Source organism: Microtus ochrogaster, unplaced genomic scaffold (genome assembly GCF_000317375.1).
Source record: "Microtus ochrogaster isolate Prairie Vole_2 unplaced genomic scaffold, MicOch1.0 UNK38, whole genome shotgun sequence".
Lineage (NCBI taxonomy): Eukaryota > Metazoa > Chordata > Mammalia > Rodentia > Cricetidae > Microtus > Microtus ochrogaster.
In genome coordinates this window covers 339,332-362,966 of record NW_004949136.1, presented here as the reverse complement: position 1 = coordinate 362,966, position 23,635 = coordinate 339,332, and positions in this window count along the sequence as shown.

Below are 23,635 nucleotides of genomic sequence, written 5' to 3'. Positions count from 1 at the left end.
TGTGTGTGTGTGTGTGTGTGTGTGTGTGTGTGTGTGTGTGTGTGTGTGAAGGTCAGAAGTCAGGTATCTTCCTCGTTCTTTCTCCACTTTAGTTTTGAGGCAGGGTCTCCCACTGAACCTGGAGCTTAGCGATCCTGTTAGCCTTTGCCTAGGGATCCTCCTGTCTCCATTTCATCATCCCTGGAGGATTATAAGTGCTTGCACCTATGTTTGGCTTTTATATGGGTTCAGGGGATCCAAGCTCAGGTCCTTGTACTCATGGCAAACACTTTATTAGTACGGGCCCCCACACCCCTTTTCCCCACCGTTCTCGACTACTGAGGTTCAAGTGTCACCGTCAAGAGTGACTGTTAATCACAGGACTGATGGCTACCAATTTCTGCACAGGGTCATCCTGGATTCTAAAACCCATCCAAATGGCTGGATTTCCATGGTTCTCCCTAAGTGCGCCTTTGGGCGGCTCAGACACTGTCACCTATAGGAGAGCATGTGGGAAAAAATAGCAGGACTCCCCCCGCCCCCAGCGTACTCCAGCTGCTAGGCCCCCACCCCACACAACACAACAACTACACTGTCCTCCCACCCTCGGAGACTCCTCTTGCCAATTAATGCGCTAATACTCGTTAATGAGCGGTATCCATGGGTAGGAACGGCAGCAGCATATGCTGTGGACGTCCCTGTGGGCCTCAGCCTCCCTTTCCCACGCCTACCTCCCACCTCCCATCCCACATGTGATGTGAGGGCTTGCTTCTTTCCTATCTCCTCTGCATTTCCTCGTCATCATGCTTTTCATTGAGCTTCCGTGCCACCTCAACCCATTGTCTGCAACATCTCTATAGCCCCCTGTTTAACATAAGTGGGACATAGTCTTTGACAATAAATGTTTCTCTGGGTGACTCAGAGAAAACAACCTAGGAAACAGAGAAACAGAATAGACTTGGTTTGTAGCTGCTAAAACCCAATGGAAAGAGCTGGGCAAAGCCTCTCACCACTTCTTTCCTTCCCGAGATCATGACATCAAAGCTCCATGCCTTCTACCCCTTCCATTATGATGGCCCTTCCTCCAGCCTTCACCTCCTGTAAGACAGTAGGACATGCTTCCCATCCTTCAGAAAAATCCAGACATCGGGCTATGTTTCCCATCCTGCAGAAAATCCAGGGACATTGGGATAAGTTTCTCATCCTGCAGAAGATTCAGAGACAGAGGGACATATTTCCCATCCTGCAGAATATCCAGAGACGTTGGGACATGTTTCTCATCCTGCAGAAAATCCAGAGATATTGGTACATGCCTCCCATCCTGCAGAAGACACATAGATAACGAGAGATGCCTCCTATCCTTCAAAGGACACAGACAGGGAGGCATGCCTCTCATCCTACAGAAAATCCAGGGGTATTGGGATATGTTTCCCATCCCGCAGAAAATCCAGAGACATTTGGACAAACATCCCATGCTACAGAGGACTCAGGGATGGTGGAGGCATGCCTCCCATCCTGCACAGGACCAGGGAAAACAATGGGTCAGATTAAAAAAAGCTTATTTCTTCCCAAGATGGATTTATACCTTTCTCATTAGAAAGAATAAGGTCTTGCCCTTTTTGCATAAGTCAGGAACAAAGAGGAGGGTGTTTTTTTTTTATTCTGTGAATTTTTTTAAGACTGGGGAACACATCCACTAGGAGAACAAAGCATCCAACCTCCATTGGGTCCCTCTGCAGGTAATAAATCTGCTACCTATCGGAGCCTGTTTTCCTAAAGTCAAAGTGACTACAGCCGGCGATTTTTATTATTGCTCATATATTGTTTAAATATTTCAGCCGGGAGATGCCGTGCAAAGGGAGACAATAGCCTGCCCGACACAAGATTTATTAGAGAAAGTTGGCACAAATATATTTGTAGGGAACAAAATATGTTTGTAGAGATTATTTCAGATTTACAGTGATTAATAATGGATCGGACTTAGAGGACGTTGAGGAGCCGTCAGCCTCCCGGGCAATCTCTGCGCCGGCTGGAGTCGGAATAGAACATCAGCTCTGCCGGCGCCTGCAACCTTTAGCTGGAGGAATGAGGTTCTCCAAATAAAAGAGGATGAATACCCAGAGCTGCTGCACACAGCTTCAGGATGCATGGTCTAGATTAAACACCAGCTCCTCCTCAAGGACCATAAGGGCCAGGCACTGTGGGGCCTCCAGAGCCCTTACCCCAAGGTGATCCCACGAGAGGTCTATGAGGAGGGTGTTCAAATAGAGAGAGATGCTACCGGGCCACCCATGGGTGTGTCTTGCTCTCTTTGGTGTGTCCGAAATGCTGCTTTTGGAGACATATCATGGAGACCCTCCCCTAACCCAAACTACACTATCTGGAGCTGAAGGTGGCAAAGTATGGGTGTCTCAGCCAGGGTGGGCATCTGTTTTATCTGTAGGGCTTCAGAGAGCCCCATTAATCTGTCAGAGGCTGACCAAGTCCCTTTCCACTTCTCTGCAGTCCCATGGCACTGCCAGGACGTGGTGGAGCAAATGCCTCCTCCCCGCTGGACAGCTGGCCTCTCCATATTGCCCATCTCCTGCCGCTGGAGTGGGCTGGAAGCACCAGTCTCATTAATAAAACTTGAGAGTAGACCCAAGCTCAACACTAACAGGCTCCCAACAAACAGACAATAGATTGAATCTTATCATCCTGGAAGAGCGAGAGGGTCTTGTCGAGGGCGACAGCTGGGCACATCTGCCCTACCCAACGACAGATGGTTTGCCATCCATCAACAATGACCATGAGCCTTGGTTGGTAGGCACGAAGGTGCTGGTGATGCACCCCAAGCCTGCTGCTCATGTGGGTGGGTGGGTGCTGATGGGAGTGAGGCAGCGGGGCTCCTATCCACCCCATCCGTTGCCATGGTGAGAGAAGCCTGATGACTTGAATACAGCTGTGTCTATGCCTCCCCTGAGACGCGCCATGACAACTCAGACTGGAAGAGGAGAATGAGCAGCTATAATCTTCAAGCTGTGTGAATAAGTGATTGATTGAGCGTGGGGCTGTAAACAGTACTGTGCTCTGGTGGCCAGGGCCCAGCAAGATGAGATAATCAGTCCAGGAGACACAAACACTTCAGCCCTGGCTCCCGGAACCTTCTGCGTCCACATCCCAGCTTGAGATTCTGCACAGGTAATGACCATCTCCTACAGACCCTGCACACACAGGGCTACCATGAGGTTCCCAGCTGGCTCCAGGCCCCTTCCTAATTGATCCCACCATACACGGTCCCTCGTTTATTCTAAAGACTTCTGTTTTCCTTCTCTAGTCCCTGATCAGAGAGTTGTTTGACCTCCCAGAGGAAGCTGGCTGGGTGTTGGGAGAAATAGGAATATATAGAGATCTGAATCTCTGTTACCTGAGGAGAGCTTCAGAGAACTCCATTAATCTGTCAGAGGCTGACCAAGTCCCTTTCCATCTCTCTGCACACCCACAGAACTGCCATACACTATCCAGCTGCCATGAAGCATGAGCCAGAGTGGCCAGTGGCCTGGCGAGGGGAGGTAAGTGGAGCCAAGCAGTATCTTCTTTCAAGATTCTGGACTAAGACACATCCAGACTGGCTGGTTAGGGGAGAAACAGGGATTTGATGATGAAGCAGAAACCAAAGGCTGAACAGGTAGGGAGGCAACAGACTTGGGGGACAAAGAAGAGAGAAGACAAAGACGGCCACAGATACTGGGCTAGGAGCAACTCTGACTCTGGGCTGTACCCTCACCTCTGTCCAGCTGGGAGCCCTGGTCGGGCATGCTCAACTTGCAGTTGGGTGGGGCGGATATCCGGTGAGTGAACATCACACAGCTAGGCAGAGTTCCTAGCTGTCTGTTTTCTGTTGCTAAACTGCGTGCCTCCCACATACTGCATTCTTGACAGAGACCAAGGGGATCTCATGAACATCCAGGCATAGCAGACAACCTGTCTGAACACAGACCTTGGCTGCGCACAGCTGCTGGCCTGAAACTGCTGGGGCACCGTGACTGTTTCAGATGTATGTGAAAAGGTTAGTCCCTGCATTGACAGCAAATACCATGCCATCTGAGTTAGTACCCTGTCACATGGACACTTGTACCTTGCATTCAAATGTTCCGGTTAAAAGCCAGCATTAAGTAGGTGGTATGGCCTGGATCTTAAAAGACTATCCATGGCCTTGGAGGCTTAGCTGGGTCATGATTTCACCATGCAAGGGCGACTTCAGACCTGTGTGAGGACTACGGGGGTCCATGATGACAGCTGTCTTTGCTTGATGTGTAGTTATCCAGGTGTCTGCTGGTACTGGGAACACAGGCAACATCAGCATGGCCAGTGTCCTGCCACAAAGAGACCCAGCAGGCATTTCTTATGATCCTGGTGGGTTATAACAGATAGGGATGGTGAAAGCAGGCCCGGGTGGCAGGGCTCTGCCTCTGCTTCAAAGAAGGCAGGCTACAGGCTGTTTATGACAGGGTCCCAGACACCAGCTGCCCCAGAACTCTGTGAAACACCCTTCTTGCAATCGTACCCTCTCATCCCCATCTCCCAAACTCGGGCAAGCTCAGGACTCTCTTACCCAGTGCCGATGGCAAAGAAGGTACTGCCTCTGCTGGGTTTCGAATATGTCTTCCTTTTCTCGTCTCCTGGGTCAGGGATCCTCGGGCAGTCATATAAGAAGTCTGGTTACTATGAAGCCATCTAGGGTCCTGATGAAGCCATGGGAAAGCTCTGACCATTCGTCTGGGTCTTTGGATCACCCTGGGGAGACCCCAGCCATGTGAGTTAAAATGCAACTGGATGGTCCAGAGTGACCCCAATTTTAGTGTTCCCATCTCAGCTTCCGGATACTACAGAGTACTATATCTTCCTTCTCCATGGACATGTTTGTGCACAGGGCAGAGTGGCTCAGATTTAGTGCGTTGTGTGTGGGGGGAGGTCATCTGGTGTCTCCTTGAATCAATCCTTTCTTGTTTGGGGGGACAGGGTGAACCTGGAGCTCACTGATTTGGCTGGACTGGCTAGCCAGCAAGCCCCAGGGAGCCTCCTGTCTCTGCCTTTCCAGAACTGGAGATTACAGGTATATGAGCATGGCCAGCCTTTAACATATGTGTGCTGGGGCTCCAAAACCAAGGCCCTCATGCTTATAAGACAAGCACTTTACCGGTGGCAGCATCTCCCCAGCCCCTTGATTTGTAGTTTTATGATATCACAGGCTATCATCAGAGCATTGGTTCACGGAGCCACAGGAAGGAGGAGGTCACTTAAGAAACTGCCAGTTTCCCAAGCGCTGGGTAAATATCCAGTGTTAGTGCAAGGATGTGCTGGCTGGAGGACAAGAATGTTTATGGCAGCTGTGTGGCTCCCAGCAACCCCAAGTTGGAAGGAGGCTGTGGTTCAGCTGCAGTGGGGTGAGCAGAGACGCTGCGGAACACTCACACCACGTTGAAAACGGCAACCTCTTTCCACACTGCTCGGGGCAGGGACTGTGCAGGGCAGGGGCTTCGCAGCGGGGCATCTCATCTACAACTCAGTACGGAAGAGGCCCATGATCCCACGGGGTCTGCTTGTGACCGAGAGCGAGCAGAGCAATGAGATCCCTTGGGAAAGTGGAGGAAGATGAGGAGCTGACGTGCTGCTTGTGGCAAGAGATCCCAGAAGCATGCAGGCTGTGGGCACGGGGCTGCAGCCTGGACCAAGTGCTGCTGTGCAGGTGTGCGTGGTTGGTACAATCCCGTCAAGATGGATGGTACATGCACTAACTGTATATTCTCCAGCAGGTGCCTGGCGCATCACCTCAGAATGGCTTTTAGTGACAACCTTGGCATTTTTTTTCACCAGATCTCTTGTCCCAGGACTGTTTTCTACAGTGATTTTTTTTTTTTTTTTTTTTTTTTTTTTTTTTTTTAGCTCAGGGTCTCACTACAGACTCTGACTAAACTGGAACTCTCTTGTGTAAACAAGGCTTGTTTTGAATCCACAGAATCCACCCACCTCTGCCTTTAAAATTCTGGGATTAAAGGTGTGCCCAACCATATCCAGCTTGCCTTTTTTTTAAAAAAAAAAGATTGGCTTATTTTATGTGCATGGGTGTTTTATATAGCTCTGTGTACCACGTGCATGCTTAGTGACCTTGAAGGTCAGAAAAAGCCATCAGATCCCCTGGAACTAAAGTAATGAACGGTGAGCCACCATGATGGCACTGGGATCTGAACCTGAGCCCTCTGCAAGAGCAGCAAGTGCTATTAACCTCTGGACCATCTCCCAGCCTTCTTTTTAAAATTAACTAATTACCTAATTTTTTATAATTGTCTTATTTGTAATGATTTATATATGTTTGGGAGGAGGCTGGGCACGTGAATGCAGGTGGCTGGCGAGACCAGAAGAGGACTAGAGTTAGGAGCAATTGTAACTTGCCCAACATGAACGCTGGGACCTGAACTTGGGTCCTCTGAAAGAGCAGCAAGCGCGCATATCCTCTGAGCCATCTCCATAGTCCCAAGACTCAGGTTTCTGATCCAGGGATGACTTTACTGTATTTCTTTGCCTATCTGAACTTCGAGGTAATGAGGTCCAGCACCCCATAAATAAAGGGTCTGTTTCTCAGAGCAAGGGTGGCAATCTCCACCATGTGTGCCTGTAATAACATTGCTGATTAAAATTCACTCAACTGAGGATTAAATATAATTGCTGACGCATGGCTGAGTTTTCACAAAACATTTTTCATTTGTATCAGTGCCTTCAGAATGATCAAAATAAGACATCCATTTGAGGGTTCCTAATTAGAATTTCAAGAAATCTATAATTGACTCCCTTTAATTGCCGCATAGCTTTGGCCAACCATCATTACTGCCACCTCATTGTAGCCTGTGTAAACTATCCCCGTCTGTGAGGACAGGGTCACGGTGATCAGCAGAAGGATACCATCCGGGCCATGCCTCGACTAACTGACTTTAAAGAGGACAAGCTGGGTCTCCGTGTGACAGCTTACACATACCCACATCCTCATCCAGACCTCGTCTACGACCTGGGGCTTGAAAACGGGTCAGCGGGTGGATTGTGTGCTCAGCAAGCACAGGGATCTGTTCGCATGCCAAGAACCACATAAAAGCTTGGGAGGCAGCGGGAACCTGTAGCCTCGGTACCAGAGGGGATGTGGGCAGAGGCAGGGGGATGCCTGAGACTGGCTGGTAGACGGGATAGCTTTGGGTTCAGTGAGATCTTCTGACTCAGAAAATGAAGTGGAGAAGTGATAGGGGGAGGCAATCAGTCTTGACCTCTGGCCTCTACGTACACACACAGGTAGAACGGGACAAAATGGAACGGAACGGGATTGAACAGAAGAGAACATAACATAAAATAATAGAGCAAGAGAAAACCACTGAGTAGGTCTAGTAGGGAAGTTCCTGGTGTGTGGCCAGACTCCTGGGAAAGACCACTGGCCACGCGACCAGATCCTTCTCCAGTATTAATGACAATAGCTCTAGACAAGAGTCTTTGCCTCATGTCAATGTAGGCACTCAACCACAGCCACGGCCCAGGTGCCTGCATCCAGCTGTCTCGGCCACTCAACCCCTGGCTGGTTGATGATGTGGACTGTCCCACCTGTGTTCCCAGCTCAGCTGTGTAACATCCCATGACCATCACCCTTCCCAGTGCGGACTGCCCACAAGTACAGAGACCTTCAAATGTCCCTAGCGATGCAGAAAAGCCAGAAGGTGGCTGTCTTAGGTTGGAGTTCTGTCCCTGTGTGAAACGTCTGACCGAACAGCTAGGTGAGGAAGTGGTTTGCTTTGTCTGCAGCTTGTGCTCCATCATCCCGGGGAGTCAGGCAGGAACAGGAGGCAGGAACTGAAAAAGGAATCTTACTTGCTTCTCACCTAGGCTTACTTTCTTAGACCACCCCCAGACCACCCACCGAGGAGTGGCACCACCAGGTTGACCTGGGGCCTCCCACACAAATTATGATTCAAGACAACGTACTGCAGGTTGGCTCACAGGTCAGTCCAGTGGGGGCATTTTCTCAGCTGAGGTTCCCTCTGCCCAGACAACTCGAGCTGTGTCAAGTCAACATTAAACTAACCAGAGCAGTGAGATATAAAGGGGCAGTTCCTGCAAGTGTCTGAGGGAGGTTGTGAGCAGGGAGGGTGAGCGTCTAGAGAGCCTCGAATTGTTCCCTCTGGAGATCATCTTTGTGATCTGCTGGCCTGGCTCCCGATGAAAGTCCAAGGTGAACTGAAGCCCCATGTGATTCTTCCTGGCGTCTACGGTTCTATGGGCTTCCAAACTCTTCCAGTCCTTTCTAAGCATCATTGCCTTTTATGTCCACTTGTTATTGCAACTCAAGGGCCTTCAAGGGCATTCATGAGCAAGTGGACACACACACAGGCGCCCACAGTAAGACGCCCACAGAGTAAAAACAACACGGACAGGGCCAACAGTAGCTCAGTTGTCTCTGTGCACCAGGAGCAAAAGTACATGAGTCTGTATTGAAAAGCCAGGCATGGTGCTGTGTTCTTGTAGTCCCAGCAGTGGGAAGGAAGAGACAGAGGATCCCTGGGCTCCACTGTCCAGCCAGCACAGTTGAATTAGGTGAGCTCTGGCTTCAACAAGAGGCCCTGTCTCAAAAACCAAGGTGGGGGATGGTGAGGCATCTCAGCAGGTGATGGGGTTGCTGCTCAAGCCTGACCACCTAGGTGGATCCCCAGAACCCACGAAGAAGCAGGAGAGAACCAGCTCCAAGAAGTTGTCCCCAGACCTCCACATGTATCCCAAGAGACATGCAGGCTCACAGTGCACACATACATGCTCACACCCCCACACACACTCACATTCTCTCACACACACTCACCACACACAATTATATGCTTTCAGAAGACATGCAATGTCAACTCCTGGCTTCCATACGTATGTACAATCCTGCACCCATGTACCCCCACCCACAAGTAATGATTTCATCATGCCATTTTCATATGTACATAAATACATGTGCTTGTACTGGCCTCTCCTCTCCTTCTTCTGTTGCCTCTCAGTTACATTTCTTACCCCACCCCCTGTTCACCCCAACTTGAATTACACATCTTCCTAAGCCTGGTTTAAACACCGTGCTCTATGGGCAGAATTTCATCTTGCTTTATGGTGAATACCCCAGAGTTTACCTATTCCTTCACCCACCAGTGGACACCCAGGCTGGTTTCAGGACTTGGTTGTCAGGAAGAACACTGGGGTGAGCAGGGCGAGAGGGTATCTCTGCCACATCTCTCTTCCGCCCTGCTTCTCCCACCACTGGCGTAGCTGGGTCCTGTGGAAACCCAGCTCTCTAAAGAACCTGCCGTTGGCTGGCGTAGGGACACTGGTTTACATTCCTACCAGCTGTGTGTAAGGGCCCCCTTTCCCATCATCCTCTCCACTGTTTTACTGTGTTTTCTCAGATGGTCCTTTGTGCCTGGGCTGAGTGGACTCTGCTTGTGTTTTGATCCGCCTTCAGCATCGGCTCAGGGTGTCAACACTGTCTTCTGTATGCTTATCGACCATTTAAATGTCTTCTTTGGAGAAGTGCCATTCTTTCTTTAAGAAGTTTTGTGTGGGAGCTGGGGAGATGACTCAGCATAACACGGGCTGTTCTGCCAGAGGTCTTGAGTTCAAGTCCCAGCAACCACATGGTAGCTCACAACCATCTGTAATGGGATCTTCTGGCCTGTAGACATACATGCAGGTGGAACACTGAATAGATAATAAATAAATATTCAAAAACCAGTTTTGCGTAAAGAAGACCTTGGGCTCTTTGGGTGTGTCTGCCTCCTAGTGGTGGCTTGGATGTTTGGGGAAACCTTGAATCTGCCTTCTCCCCCTTTGTTCCCTTCCTTCTCCTCGCTCACCCCTTCCCACGCATTTTCTGAAGTGTTTTTCTCAGCCAGAAACAGGAATGTGATCACAGGAAAAGCCAGTACCTAGGAAACAGACATCCTTGGCTTGGAGTTAATGCTAGAGTGGCTTCAAGTCACCCATGAGAGCTAGTGCTTTCCAAACCAAGGAACGCACTACCGGCGGCCAGCAGGTTCTGGCCGGGGAGAGCTCAGTCTTCCTGACCGTCAGCTGACCCCATCACACCACATTCTCTCTCCACGGGCTCTGGAAGGCAGATCCTTCCAAGGCCACCTCTTGGTTAAATACTGATGCCTGGCAGAGACCTCCCAGGAGGTGCAGGCAAGTGACTAACGGGCCTCTGGGGAGGTACGGATTGGCTCTTTTGTGGCTAGCTGAGGGATGGGGGACATTGCTCTGCCAGGAGGACATTGTCATGTAGGCTCCTGGGAAGGCAGATGGTATGGGTATAGCACAAGAGCCCAGGAGCCCTTCCACACCAGAGCTACAATAATCCTTAGCTGTCTCACTTTAAGAAAAAAAAAAAAAAGAAGCCAAGATCAGATCTGTCTGAAGCGACAGTTCGTTTTCTTCTAAAGTTCAGTGGTCTGCACCCTGCCATTCTCCCAGGTACAAAGGATGCTTTTTCTGTTTCAAAGTCACCTGTGCCTCAGCAGGCCAGAGCCATGGCTGGCGAGTATTGATAACGCGTGGCGTGCCGAGCGACCCCGAGAGGAGCGTGAGCTGGGTAAATATGTCGCCAGAGATTATGGTGGCTCTGACAATGCGTCTAAGAGGCTTATGTCTGCGCGTCCCCTCCCACCAGCCATCCGCTCGCAGGACTCAGATAAGATACCTGGTGATGTCACATCCCCCTGCTGCACCCTCCTCGGCCCCCTGGGAAGAGAGGAGCAATTCCAAAGTAGAAGATCCACGCTTGCTTTGGCTGTGGAAGATGCCAAGCCATGTCTGTCTGGCCAGCAATGTGTCTGCAAACTTCCAGTTCATCCTCAGATAAGTCTGCCCTCGGCCACAGGCCACACACAGAGCTAGGGGAAGTCAAGTCAGACCCTGGAATGGATTTGCGGGTTCTCTTTGGGATGTTGTATCTGGACAACTGCACCCACTGAACCATGAGGTAGTGCCCTCCCGGAGGGGTGGCATGGCTCCCTGACCGGGACTTGGGCATGTGCTACGCTCTGGCTAATGAGGTGCTAAGAGACACCTGCAAGCAGCATTTTAAAGACATTAGACAGACTAACTGTAACACTCTGTTATGCATGTTCAAAAGAGGCTGGGAAAGTGTGGCCATGGTCTTGATACAAAGTCCCTGGCCATTCAGGGCACAGGGAAGAGCCTCAGCCATGCAGGGCACGGCACAGGGCTCCAACCCTCTAGAGAAAGCGGTCGCCCCACTCCTGGTAGTAATCAGAATTCACCAGGGAACATAAACAGTAGTGTGTGTGTGTGCATAGCCACATCTAGTGCCTGCCTCAGTCTCTCCACTTTATACTCTGAGACAAGGTCTCTCTCTAAAGCAGGAACCCTCTGATTCCACAAGAGTCTGACCAGCAAGCTCCCACCATCCTCTTGCCTCCACTTCCCCAGTGTTGAAATTGCAGGTGTGTGGAGCTGCACCTGGTTCAGCTTGGGTGTTGGGAGGTGCAAGTCAGGTTCTCTTGCTTACAACTCCCCAGCCCAGTTCCATCTCTGAACACCCTGTTGGAGATTCCGGCCAACTCGTAAAGTCACTTAGGAAGACAAAACAAACAATCATAGCACAGGCCTCCCTATTCACGATGCCCCTGTGGCGGGAATTTTTACTGCCCCCTCTGCTCTTTTGTGTTAGTCTATGATAAGGGAAGGACAGGTGTATCATGGAACTGATGGCTTCACAGAGATGTGGGCATCTGGATATAAAGCCCAGGATTACTTGGCTTTGCCAAGAGTGGAGGCTGGGTTACGGTAAATGGATGCTGTCCTCAGCCCTGGTCTAAACAGCATCCAGTGAGGTCACACAGCTAGAGATCCTGTGCTTCCCAATGAGGCCCAGGATGTGTGACCCACAGGCAGGAGTCTACGGGGAAGCCAGAGTCTTCTGGCAGCAGAAGCTGATGAGGGCTTGTGATATGGGGTCAGGGGTGGTGTGATCCTCCCCACTCATGTCTGTAAAGTTCCCAGATGACTTGGTTGGAATGGGTGTGGGAGACTCCTCTCCACAGCCTGGGGTCCTGGACTGAGTAGAAAGGAGAAGGCAAGTTTCGTACCAGCCTGTCTCTGCCACTGGCTGCAGTGGGCGCAGCTGCCTCGTGTCCTGATGCCTTGTCTCCCCCACCATGAGAGAATGCACCCTTTCTTTCTCATGTATTTTTTTAGGGAGGAGAGGAGGGAGTATTTCATCTACCGAAAAGCAGAGCGAGGAAAGCGGGAATGATGTACGAACTGCAGCACCATTCTCTCCTAGGTGGCTGGGGTATTTTCAATTCTCCCCTCTTTAATTGTTGATAGACTTTAAAAGTATTCTTTCCATGATTCACCTAAGAATATGTTCTTAATGCATAAAAGATATGCAACAGTATGTAAAAAAGGAATTTTAATTGGTGGAGCACTGAGGCCTGATGGGTAAGGAGAGAAGGGCTAATAGAGCTCGGGGAAACATCTTTCCAGAGACCCAGACCAGAGTCACAATTGAGTTCAGGTTAAGGTTTTAATGAAGTTCACTCCCGGTGTGTCATTTCAAAGATTGTTGTAATTGCATGTCTTCATGTGAACGGTTCCGGGGAAATAGTGGCTTTTACAGCAGAGTGAGTGGACAAATGACAGCCTTGTGGACAGTCATTTAGAAGCTCTGTGTAAACTGAGTTTGTACTACAAAAACTTTAAAAAAAAAAAAAGAGGATGAGCCCCTCCAATGGCTGGGCCCCAGGCAGGTCTGGGCTTCAAGGCATGAGATACTCAAAATGCTTCTCTCTGTCCTCCCTGTCCTTTAGCCTTCTTCTACCTACTGAGGAGAAGCTAATGATAGTCCAGCCCCACCAAGAGTCCTCAGAGCAGAAGCACAGGCAACCAGCAAAGGGGCAGAGGTCAGGCAAGAATAAGAGGGAGGGTGGGCTTCCCATACTAGAATGATGAGTTGACCTGGAGGGACCCCAGTACCCAATAATGGCTCTTGGCTTATCTGGGCATAGATGATAAGAACATCTTGGAACCTAACATGCTAACGATGTGTGGCCACTGTTCTAATTTAATTTCTGTTGTTATGATGAAACACCCTGAAAAAAGCCAACTCGGTGGAGAAAGGGCTCATCTGAGCTGCCAATTCCACATTGCAGTCCACCACACTGGGGAAGTCATGGCAGTGAGAGCTTAGGCAGCTGGTTACATCCCACCCTGAGTCAAGGCAGTGAAGCACCGATGCATGCGGCAGTGAAGCACCGATGCATGCACACTCACCTGCTTGTGCTCCTTCCATTTCATCTCTCCTACCTGGTTTGGGCACCCCTGCCTAGGGAATGGTGCCACCCACGGTGGGCTTGGTCTTATGACAGTGGGATTCTCTCACAAGGTATGCCCGGTCTCTCTTCTCAGATAATTCTAGGTAATGCCAAATTGACAAAGCTATCATTGCAACCCCTAAGAATAGAGAGACTCAGAGTTGGCAAAACTGTTCCCTGGAATCCCCAGAGCTCCATGGAAGGATGTGGAACACAAGGAGGTTCAATCTTGGGCTGGGAAGGCGTCTTGCAGTGAAGCTGTCTAGTTACTGTTCACCTCTGCTCAGGCCATTTTCACTCCCTCATTCTAGCCCATGGACGGTAAGTGTTGGTTACGACTTCTACCCCTGGCCTGGAGACCTAAGCATACTGCACTCCTACCAGGAATCTATTCTCAAGACAATGAACCCACTCCTGAGGTAACTAGACTTCAACCAAGATAACTAGCCCACTCCTGAGGTAACTAGACTGCTACCTAGATAACTAACCCACTCACGGCATAACCAGACTGCTACCAAGATAATTAACTCACTCCCGGGGTAACTAGCCCACCTTCACAATGACAAGCCTGCTCTGAAGACAACTCCACAGATAACTCACATACCCCATTCCAAGCAGCTCACTCTCCTACTAACTAGCCCATTCTCAGTACTAACTGACCTGCTTCTTTACTACTTAACACAGTCCCATAACTAACCCACCTCAACAATTACCAGCCCACTTCCCCACTAACAAGCATACTTGTACCGATGAACACACTCCAAGATGATCTACTCACTGTCGTACCAACCACCCCACTGACACTGCACATAGCTTCCTCCAGGATGACAGCAGAAAGCTCTTGGTCAAGGCAAGACCCTCTGACTTTTCAGCCTCTCAGTATGACTGAACCTGGAGAACCATTCACGTCACCCATGCACTGCCAGATGCATGGCAGCCAATGACCTCTGAACAATGACCCCACCGCCCTGCATAGAGGGATGAGCAGCACTGGCTAGCTTCTCTCTTGTCTCTGGAGACTGAGAACCAAGGGTTAGGACTGATTCTTGCAGGTACCTAAGAGGTTTGAAATTGTAAATTAACAGGTCCGACCTCCACGAGCCCAGGCATGCTGACGATGTGGGAAGGAGGAAGAGGAAGGAGAAAGGATTGGGGAGTGGGGACAGGATCAGGGAGGGAGTCCCCGAGAGTTCACAGAACACTGAGGCTGGGCTTCTACTGGCCCAGAACTCACACACTGGAAGTCAACAGACACAAAACCCCACCCAGGACGGAACTTCAAGCATGCGGCCTTTGGGGGAATGAGTGTGATCGGCGTGGTTTGCCTGGCACACTGAGCTGCATTTCCATGCCTAGCCCCACAGGGTCCTCTGCTGTGCTCCATTATCCAGACCCTGGCCAGTCTCCCCCAGACACTGAGGGAGGCAGGAAACAGCTGGCCACAGGAGTACTATGGGGTCATGATTACCAGCCCACATGCTCAGGAGGTTGATAACAGTCCCCAGTGAGCCCAGAGCTGAGGGGACGCCTGCAGAGAGAGGTGGGAGGCTCCAGGTCAGATCCCTGAGGAGGAGGCCTGGAGCCTGAATCAGAGGCAAGTCCCTGAAAGTCCATCAAGTCTACTCTGCCACCCTTGGGTGACCCGGCGGGTGTGCGGAACACATCTCAGTGGGACAGCCATTCATGGACTTTTGTGCTGTCATTGTGGGGAGCAGTTTCTCCTTCTGACCCCAGCGAAGGAGGGGAACCTCGGGGCCCCCCACAGTCACCCCTTCTTTCTGAAATGTGTATGCATCTCCTCCTCAACCCATCTTTTCTTCAATCTTCCATTTCCCAAGCTCCTTCTCCATATTCTTCCCACCTCGCCCTCTCTCCCAGGCCTTCCCCCACCGCAGAAGAGTAGTTTGGAATCTGCAGATCGCTATTCCTTGCTGTTCTTACCTGCAATGTCTTGTGCCCGTTAGCTATTCCCCCACCCCAAACCCCCTACCATTGCCTCATGCCTGTGAAGACCCTCTCCATCCTCCAAGGGTCACCATAGAAACCAGTTCTCCTATCTCTGTCTGTTCTTCTGAAATGAATGGTGCCCACAAAGTCTGTCAAGGTTTTGGGTCCCTTCCCTGATGCATCTCAGCCCTTCTCATGCCGTGCAGAGGCAACCGTGCTGAGACAGAGACCAGCAGACAGAAAGCTGCACGTAAGCCACAGATGCGAAGAACACAAATGTTGCGCGTGCTCACGCCACACATGTAGACTGACATGTCATCTCAATGGCAGCAATTTGTCACGTAATACTGCCTACTTTGGTAGCTCGGCTAAGGCAACTGTAGGCTCTTTTATTCAACTTTAATTACTACCCCTCATGTCACACAACATAGAATAAATATATATATACTTACGCATGTACCTGGTTACAGAACGGAAACAAGCTAAAGAGGCTGCAGCAGAGTTCAGGAGGTGGCAGAAGTGAGTTGAGAGTCAGTATTGATGAGATAAGGAACCAGACCAGTGCTGGGAGGGGGCTGCCACTGCAGCTGATGGAGGTGGGGTTTGAGAGAGAAGATGCTCCAGGTCCCAAGGGCAGGAGCAGCAGGCTAAGCACCAGGTCCTAGGGGCAGGAGCAGCAGGCTAAGCTCCAGGTCCCAGGGGCAGGAGCAGCAGGCTAAGCTCCAGGTCCCAGGGGCAGGAGCAGCAGGCTAAGCTAAGCTCCGGGTCCAAGGAGGTGAACAGGGAGATGGGCAGGCAGTGGAGTGGATAGTGTCATCAGCAAGGGACCAGCGTAAGTCAATGCTCAGGGACGCTCAGGGAGTCCTTTTCTTGTTGGTCCTTGACCCACACACCAGACATCAAAGTGTGGGGCTGTGACAACACAGGGTTAGCCACCCATCACTTTAGGGGTGCACACGAGGGTGTTTCTCCCTCCCCTTGATCCAATGTGCCTGATAAGTTCTGGTGTCCCGGATGTGACTTCAATGCACCCATGTACATCCCAGGATATTTCCAGGAACAAGTCATTGACCAGTGTGTGCTGGAAGGGCAGTGGGAGAGATGGTACAGTCTCTGGGCTCACCCGGAGACTGGGGTCTTCCTCCTCCCTCCAAATGGAGTCTCCCAGGGCATGGTGCCACCTGAAAAACTGCCATCTTATACAACATGGAGTAACTCAGAGTGGGGACAGCTTGACCACAAGAGAGCCAGGGCAAAGACAGCAACGAGGGCAAACCCCATGCCCACCACTGTGGTCTGGGTCTGTTCTGAAAACTTTCCACCATCAAGTCACCTAAGAGGGCTGAAGTTATCTGGGGAAGCTGAGGCATGCAGTTGCTAAGTGGAAGGAGAGATGCTACAGGCAGGCAGTCTTGCTTCAACACCACCATGGCTCCTTTCCTAGATGGAAATACGAAACTCTGCGATTAAAAAATGTCCCTGTCAAAATGAGAAAACAAACATCTTCCATCTTTGGAAGATTCAAGACCTGTTCATCAAGCACCAGGGACAGGATGGTCTGACGTGAGAGCTCCAGTTAACAGGGCTGTGGGGTGGAGGGAGCTCTCGTTTGCAGGGCTGAGGAGTGAGGGAGCTCCAGATAGCAGGGCTGAGGAGTGAGGGAGCTCCAGTTGGCAGGGCTGAGGAGTGAGGGAGCTCCAGTGGGCAGGGCTGTGGGGTGGAGGGAGGTCCAGTGGGCAGGGCTGTGGGGTGGAGGGAGGTCCAGTGGGCAGGGCTGTGGGGTGGAGGGAGCTCCAGTTAGCAGGGCTATGGGGTGGAGGGGGCTGCTTTCCTTCCCACTGCTCTGACCAAACAGCGTGGGGGAGAGAAGGTTTCACTTCAGCTTGTACTTCCAGGTCACAGGCCGTCACGGATGGAAGTCAGGGCAGGGGCTTGAGGCAGAAACCACAGCGAGGATGCTGGCTGGCTCACTCACCTCTCGTTCTTAGCCGGCTTTATTGCGTAGCCCAGGGCTGCCCCGCTAGGGATAGTGTTGCCCACAGTGGGTGAATCCTCCTATGTCAATAATCAAGACAACTCCTCAAAGACAAGCACACAGGCCAATATGACCTAGGCAGTTCCTCCACTGAGGCTTCCCTCAGGTGACTTTAGGCTGTGTTGAGTGGAGAACTGAGGCTAGCCAGCAGACAGACTGAATCAGAGGATGAACAATAACCCAGGAACACGCTGCAAGGAGAATGAAGCAGATGGCTGGACCTTGACGAGGGAACATCTTCTGTGATCCTCTGAGAATGGAGGGCACTCAGGACAAGGAGATCACAGAACAGAGTTCTTGGTATACGAACCTTCCACCCACCTTGCCACTAAGCAATTCAGAAGAAACGTCACAGCTAAACCAAAAAGCATCATCTCAAAGGAAATAGCCTACACAGAAGAAAGTTCTCAGCCATGACCTTGGGCAGATTTATTCCTATACATGTGTCACATGACCACATTTATATTCTGCTTAAAGCGTCTGACACATTGTAACTGCTATACACTGCTCCTCCAATTTAAGACTGACACCTTATTCCTGCTCGCTTAACAGGTGGGAGGTTAAGAAAGAGCTGAGGGGTCCTGCTGGCTCTGTGTGTGTGTGTGTGTGTGTGTGTGTGTGTGTGTGTGTGTGTGTGTGTGTGTGTGTGACAGAGGGAGAAGATAACCAGAGCCGAGAAGTTTAGAACAAACGCACACCTCTGCTAACTATCAAAAGAGCAGGTGTGAAACCAACAGACACTTTTTAAAATCTGGCCAAGATTCAATAAAAAATCGTTTTCAGAGCAGCATCTGGGATCTGAAGGAGTTGGCACTGTGTGCACCTCCACCGCTCACAAGTGTGCACCGTGATTCTGAGTCTCGGCTTTCTTATCTGTAACATGAGAGTCACAGGGAATCCTCACTGGCACACATGAACATAACACACACACACGAATACACACACTCAATTAGGACCAAATATACACACAAATAAATGCATACGAACACACACACACACAAACACAATACCCACATATAAATACACAAACAATATATACACACAAACACACATACATACAAATATACAAATGCACAAACACAATACTCACATACAAATAAATACACAAACTTAATGCCCACATGTAAATATACAAACATACAAATATACACATTAATACACACAAATATACAAACACAATACCTCTGCACAAATACACAAACACAGTATACACACACAAACACACACTAATACACACATATACAAGGTTTACAAATACACACACAATACACATATACACACAGTGTACTTTTTTAAGTTATTTATGGGTATGCTGGGGTAGGGTATTGTAAACTGACAACCCTTGTGAGACACAATTCGTGCCATGTGTGAGGTAATTGCTAACGCTTTTCACATTTATTTTTATTCATTTTGCATGTTGTGGAGACCACAGGATAACTTATAGGAACCGGCTCTCCCCCCTTCCATTATGTGCGTCCCCGGATCAAACACGGGTCCTCAAGCTTGGCCGTAAGCTTTTACCTGCTGAGCCGTCTTGCTGGCCCCATGTCAGACAGTTTTAAAAGCAATTCCTCAAATAAGTATCTGTCCCAAGAAAGCAAGGAAAAACCAGAACAAAGCCCAGCTCTCATTGTGCACTTCCTCCCGAGCTGGCAGAGCAGGTGCTAGTGGCAAAGGGAAGCTGAGTGCGGATCCAAAGATCTCCACAGTGAAATGCTCACAACTCAGACCAGAGAAGCCTCTCGACGGTGTTGTCAGCCACGGCCATGGATGTGCTGGAATATTATGCAGCCATTAACATGGCACTTGTGAAGAATATTTAACAGAAGTGGCATCTCATGAAACCAACAAGTAGGATGCAGGGTATCCATGGGTGCCATTCAAAATTCGCAATATAGCTCTACGAACACAGCAGCAGAAGGAAAGGAAACCACCGTCCATCATGGGTCTTGATGCTAAGCCGTCAGCAGCAGGCAATGCTGTCTTTTGCTCCCTCTCCCCTGCACAATGCTTTCCTAACTAGAAGAGAAATGTTGTTTAACATATGTGGGACTCTTGTGACTATTAGAAACAATTAGTAATCAACAACCAATAAAGATATCTTTCAGAGTCGGGCAGAAAGAGAATGAGAATGTTCAGTGCCTCAGAGATAAAGATGAACACGAGGCTCCAGCGTGGGCGTGGCTCACGGTGTGAGCAGTGTGGGAGAACCTGCGAGGGGTCCAGTGAGGCAGAGAGAAGCGAGCCACCCCTCAGAACGGCTCCTTGAGTAATCTGCTGCCAGCTGGCCTTACGGTACAAAGCGGGGAGCTCTGTAGCCTCGTTTTAATTCGAATGTGCCCTGTGCTTATCTTCAGTTATTTTCCTGTTTAAAATACATTAGTATAGATGAAGAAATTGGCTTATATTCTGTGTACCAAGTTCTGTATTATTTTGTGCATTTATAACTGGCCTCCGGAGCCCACCCCACCCCCACCTTCATGATTTAACACAGCTAACTCTCACAGATATTTATTAGGAGGGAGATGGGGACCGGGCTGCATATTAATGTGGCAATCTTCCTTCGCTCTACACGACAGCCCTGAAGAAGGGCAGCTGACCTTGCCCCAGCTACAACTCTGAGAAGGGTTTTATGCATTGGCACGCGGCTTGATAATTCTCAAATCAGAACGAATCCCTTAAGATCACATGGCAGCCTGCAGCCAATGACCGATTTTCCCATTAACTGTTATGAGCAGTGAGATTGAATCCGGGTGCCATAGACGGCTCTCTGAGACATATGGGCTCACTCAGTATTCGCCAGGTCCAAGCCTTGGATTAGGAGAGGGGTGGGGCTTCTGCAAGAAGTCTAGGCCCTGGAGGATGTGTTTCAGTAAGCAGCTCCCCGAGGGGGAAGAGGTCGGGAGTGGAGGAGCCTGTGTTGTGCCCCCCCCTCAGCCATATACCTCACCTGTACACTTTCCCCTGCACTCCCTTCCCCTGTATCCCCTCTTCCACACTCCCTCCTCTCCGAAAACCCTCCTGCCTTCAGCACCCTCCCCCTGTGTACCCTCCATGTTCACTCGCTCGACTCAGGCGTCCTCATGGAGGTGGCTTAGCCTCTAAGCATTTGCCTTGCATTTTGACTGTTTTCTATGACCCATGAAGGTGGCTTAGCCTCTAAGCGTTTGCCTTGCATTTTGACTGTTTTCTATGACCCATGGAGGTATTTCCATGGCTATAGCACCACCATGGATACGGCCCAACGCTCCAAATAGTTCACTCCCTAGGCCACAGTAAACTGGATGAAAAGGTGGTTACACAACCACATCAGGATCAGGGACTCAAGGACTCTGAAGACTTAGCCCAGCATTGTCTCCACAATGGGTCAGGAACAAGGAGGACTCGGGTCTAGCAAGCCTGGCTTCCATGGTTTCAGCATGGCCTCAGGTACAGGCAGGCTTTCTTCCTGGGACTCTCTCTCTGTGAGCATGCCCAGATGTCACGTTCCTGAGTGGAGCTGAGGAGTGGAAGAGTATCTTCTCTATCTCACTGCCACTGCCTTGCCTGGTGTTGCACACAGAGAGCCTTCAGGGAGGGAGAGTGAGGACCAGCGGAGCCTAGGAATGGAAACAGTGCTGGCCGTGGGGAGCCAGGGTCTCCTGAAGCCAGGGAATATGGACATCAACGAGGAACAAGACTCAGTTTGCCTCGCCCTGACCAAGCCAGCTCCACTTGGGTGTTCTTTAATCCCGATGAGTTCCGGCCACCATAACGCAATGCACAACCTTCAAAAGCCAGAAATGTTTTTGTTTCAAGTGATTAAATTGCTTTTAGAGCCCCTTGAAAGAGACTCTTGTTTGACGAATTTCTGAGAACAGAGCGTGGGGTTGAATTTCTTCTGGATTCAAGGCCCCAACTCCGATGAGAATCAACAGAATGTTATGCAGCCGGTCGGCTGGAGCCTTTTTCCTCTTTCTGGGATATATTGTCCTGTTAACGCAAGAACTATTTGTGTTTGCTGCAAGTGGGATTTTCGATTAGTCTTTTGACACCCAGATCGCTCACGGCGTTTTATTACGCTCTAGATTTAGGAAGAAATATGCTCCTGACAGCAACTGGATTTGAATTCTTCTGCTTAGGTTAATAGCAAATAAAAGCTGGGACCAGTGCGTGCATCCAGACCAGCAAGCTCTGGCTTGTTGGGGTGGGGTGGTAGGGAGCGGTAGCTATTTAAAACGCTGATTTCTTCCCCCAGTGTTATACTCGAAGTTCATACAAATGGATGTTGCTGGCTTTTCCAAAGGTGTTTTCTGTCCTTGCTGTCATGTTATGCAGATGCACAGCCCAGAGTGGGACTCTCACCAGTTTGCAGGTAAGGACTGAGGAAGTGGGTGTGGCAAGCCCAAGGTGAAGGGCAGACAGTCAGGAGCAGGACGCAGGCTCAGCCCTGGCAAGCTGGGCTGTGAGTCTCACCTCCTCTCCTGTAGTTGCCCAGGACAGGGTTCCCCAGGAGTGCCTGGCAGCTCACCTGCCTCCTCCCAGGAACAGCATCACCCCTGGGTCTCAAATGTTCCTGACTTTTTTGTGGAGAAGTGGTAGACAGTGTGGAAGGGACAAACACCAGGAGAGCATCTCTGAGCCCAAGGGTCTTATGGGATACAAATGTGTGAGGCTGAGGCCTTCTCACCTGGTGTGCCTCTGTCCGGATCCCACACCAGCTCTGTCCTTTGATCCTCAGAGAGGCGACCACCGCTTCAGGCACTCAGATTTGGCTGTACATGGCTGCTCTGTAAGCAACTCCCCTCCCTACTTGTTCTGTCCCTCCTCCTCTTCTTTCTCAAATCAATCCAATACTTCCATCGCCTGTGGAACACCACGGAGCTTGACATGGCACTCAGGGGTTAATAGATACTTGGTATAAATCAGAGAAAGCACACATGGAAACCTTTCTCTTCTGTCCCAAGGCCTGCTGTCTACACTGCTGTCTACGCTGCTTTATAGACCACTGTCTACACTGCGTATCACTTCCAGCCCTGTAGAAGCCACATGGTGTCTTTCTGTGGGCCAGAAACAGCCTGGCTCCCTCTCACGCAGATGGAAAAAGGTGGGGACTCTGACGCCACTGTCAACAGCTCCACACTCAGCACCAGCAGTGGTCATGAAGATTTAAGTCCAAAGCCTTCCCAGAGCCTTGTGGCTGGCCACATGGGAGCCTTTCTCAGACTCAGAGCCCTGGTCACTTTGCAGTAAAGATAGGCACCTGTGGCTCCTCGTGGACCTACACAGACCACAGACATACCTGGCACACCTGGCACTGCCAGAAGCCCAGGGGAAGTCGCCAGAGGGTGCAGGAGTCTCAACTACTATCTTAACACAGCCTAGGTTCCTCTGGGGAAGTCACCTTTGAGGAATCACCAAGGACAGATGAGCCTGTGGTCATGTCTTGAGAGGCTGGTTTTATTGATGGTTGACATGGAAAGGCCCAGCCTACTCTGGGAGGTGCCACCCCTAGGCAGGTAGGGCTGGGCTCTATTGGAAGGCTTGCTGAGCATCCGCCAGAAATGAAGTCATCAAATAGCGCTCCACACTCCTCCATGACTTCTGCTTCAGTTCCTGCCCTGACTTCCCACAGTGACAGATGGAGATTTGTAGGTGTTGATCAGTGCCATAGAGAATCAGAACAGAAGACAGGCAACACAAACCCATGCAGGCATTGAGGATTTAGTGCACAGGGCTGAGGGCAGGGTGTCTCCCAGACCATTCTTGCTCTGACACCATCTGCCCAGGCAGAGGACTTCAATCCCAGCCTTACAATGGCAGACCCTTTGAGGTCTTCTTACAATGGCAGATCCTTCGAGGTCTTTGAATGAAGCACGAGCTGTTGTGACTGTCATTGTGACTCATTCCTGGAATAGTCTGCAATTCTGATCAGCCAGAAGAAGGCCTGCCATGGACGGGGTCTAGTACTGCTGTGGTTGCAGAGAAAGGCCCTCCATAGGCCTACACACTTGAGCAGTCAGTCCCCATTGGTGACACAGTTTGGGGAGGTTGCAATGTGAAGAAGCCTGGCTATGTCTCCCTACAGCTCTCTCCCTAGTACACAGAGCTAAGGATCCTTATGTTGTGATCTAATAGCAGCCCCCTAACTTACTAACCAGTACCTGACTCCTCCATGCTCATTGTCAAGTATATTATGTTGAAGTAAATCATATGGTAGAAAACCTCCCCACGCTCTGGAAGAATGTCAGCATAGATATTTGTTGTGTTTGGGAGGGTTTCTCTGATGGCCCTCTGCTCCCACCCCATCATCCTGTCTCTG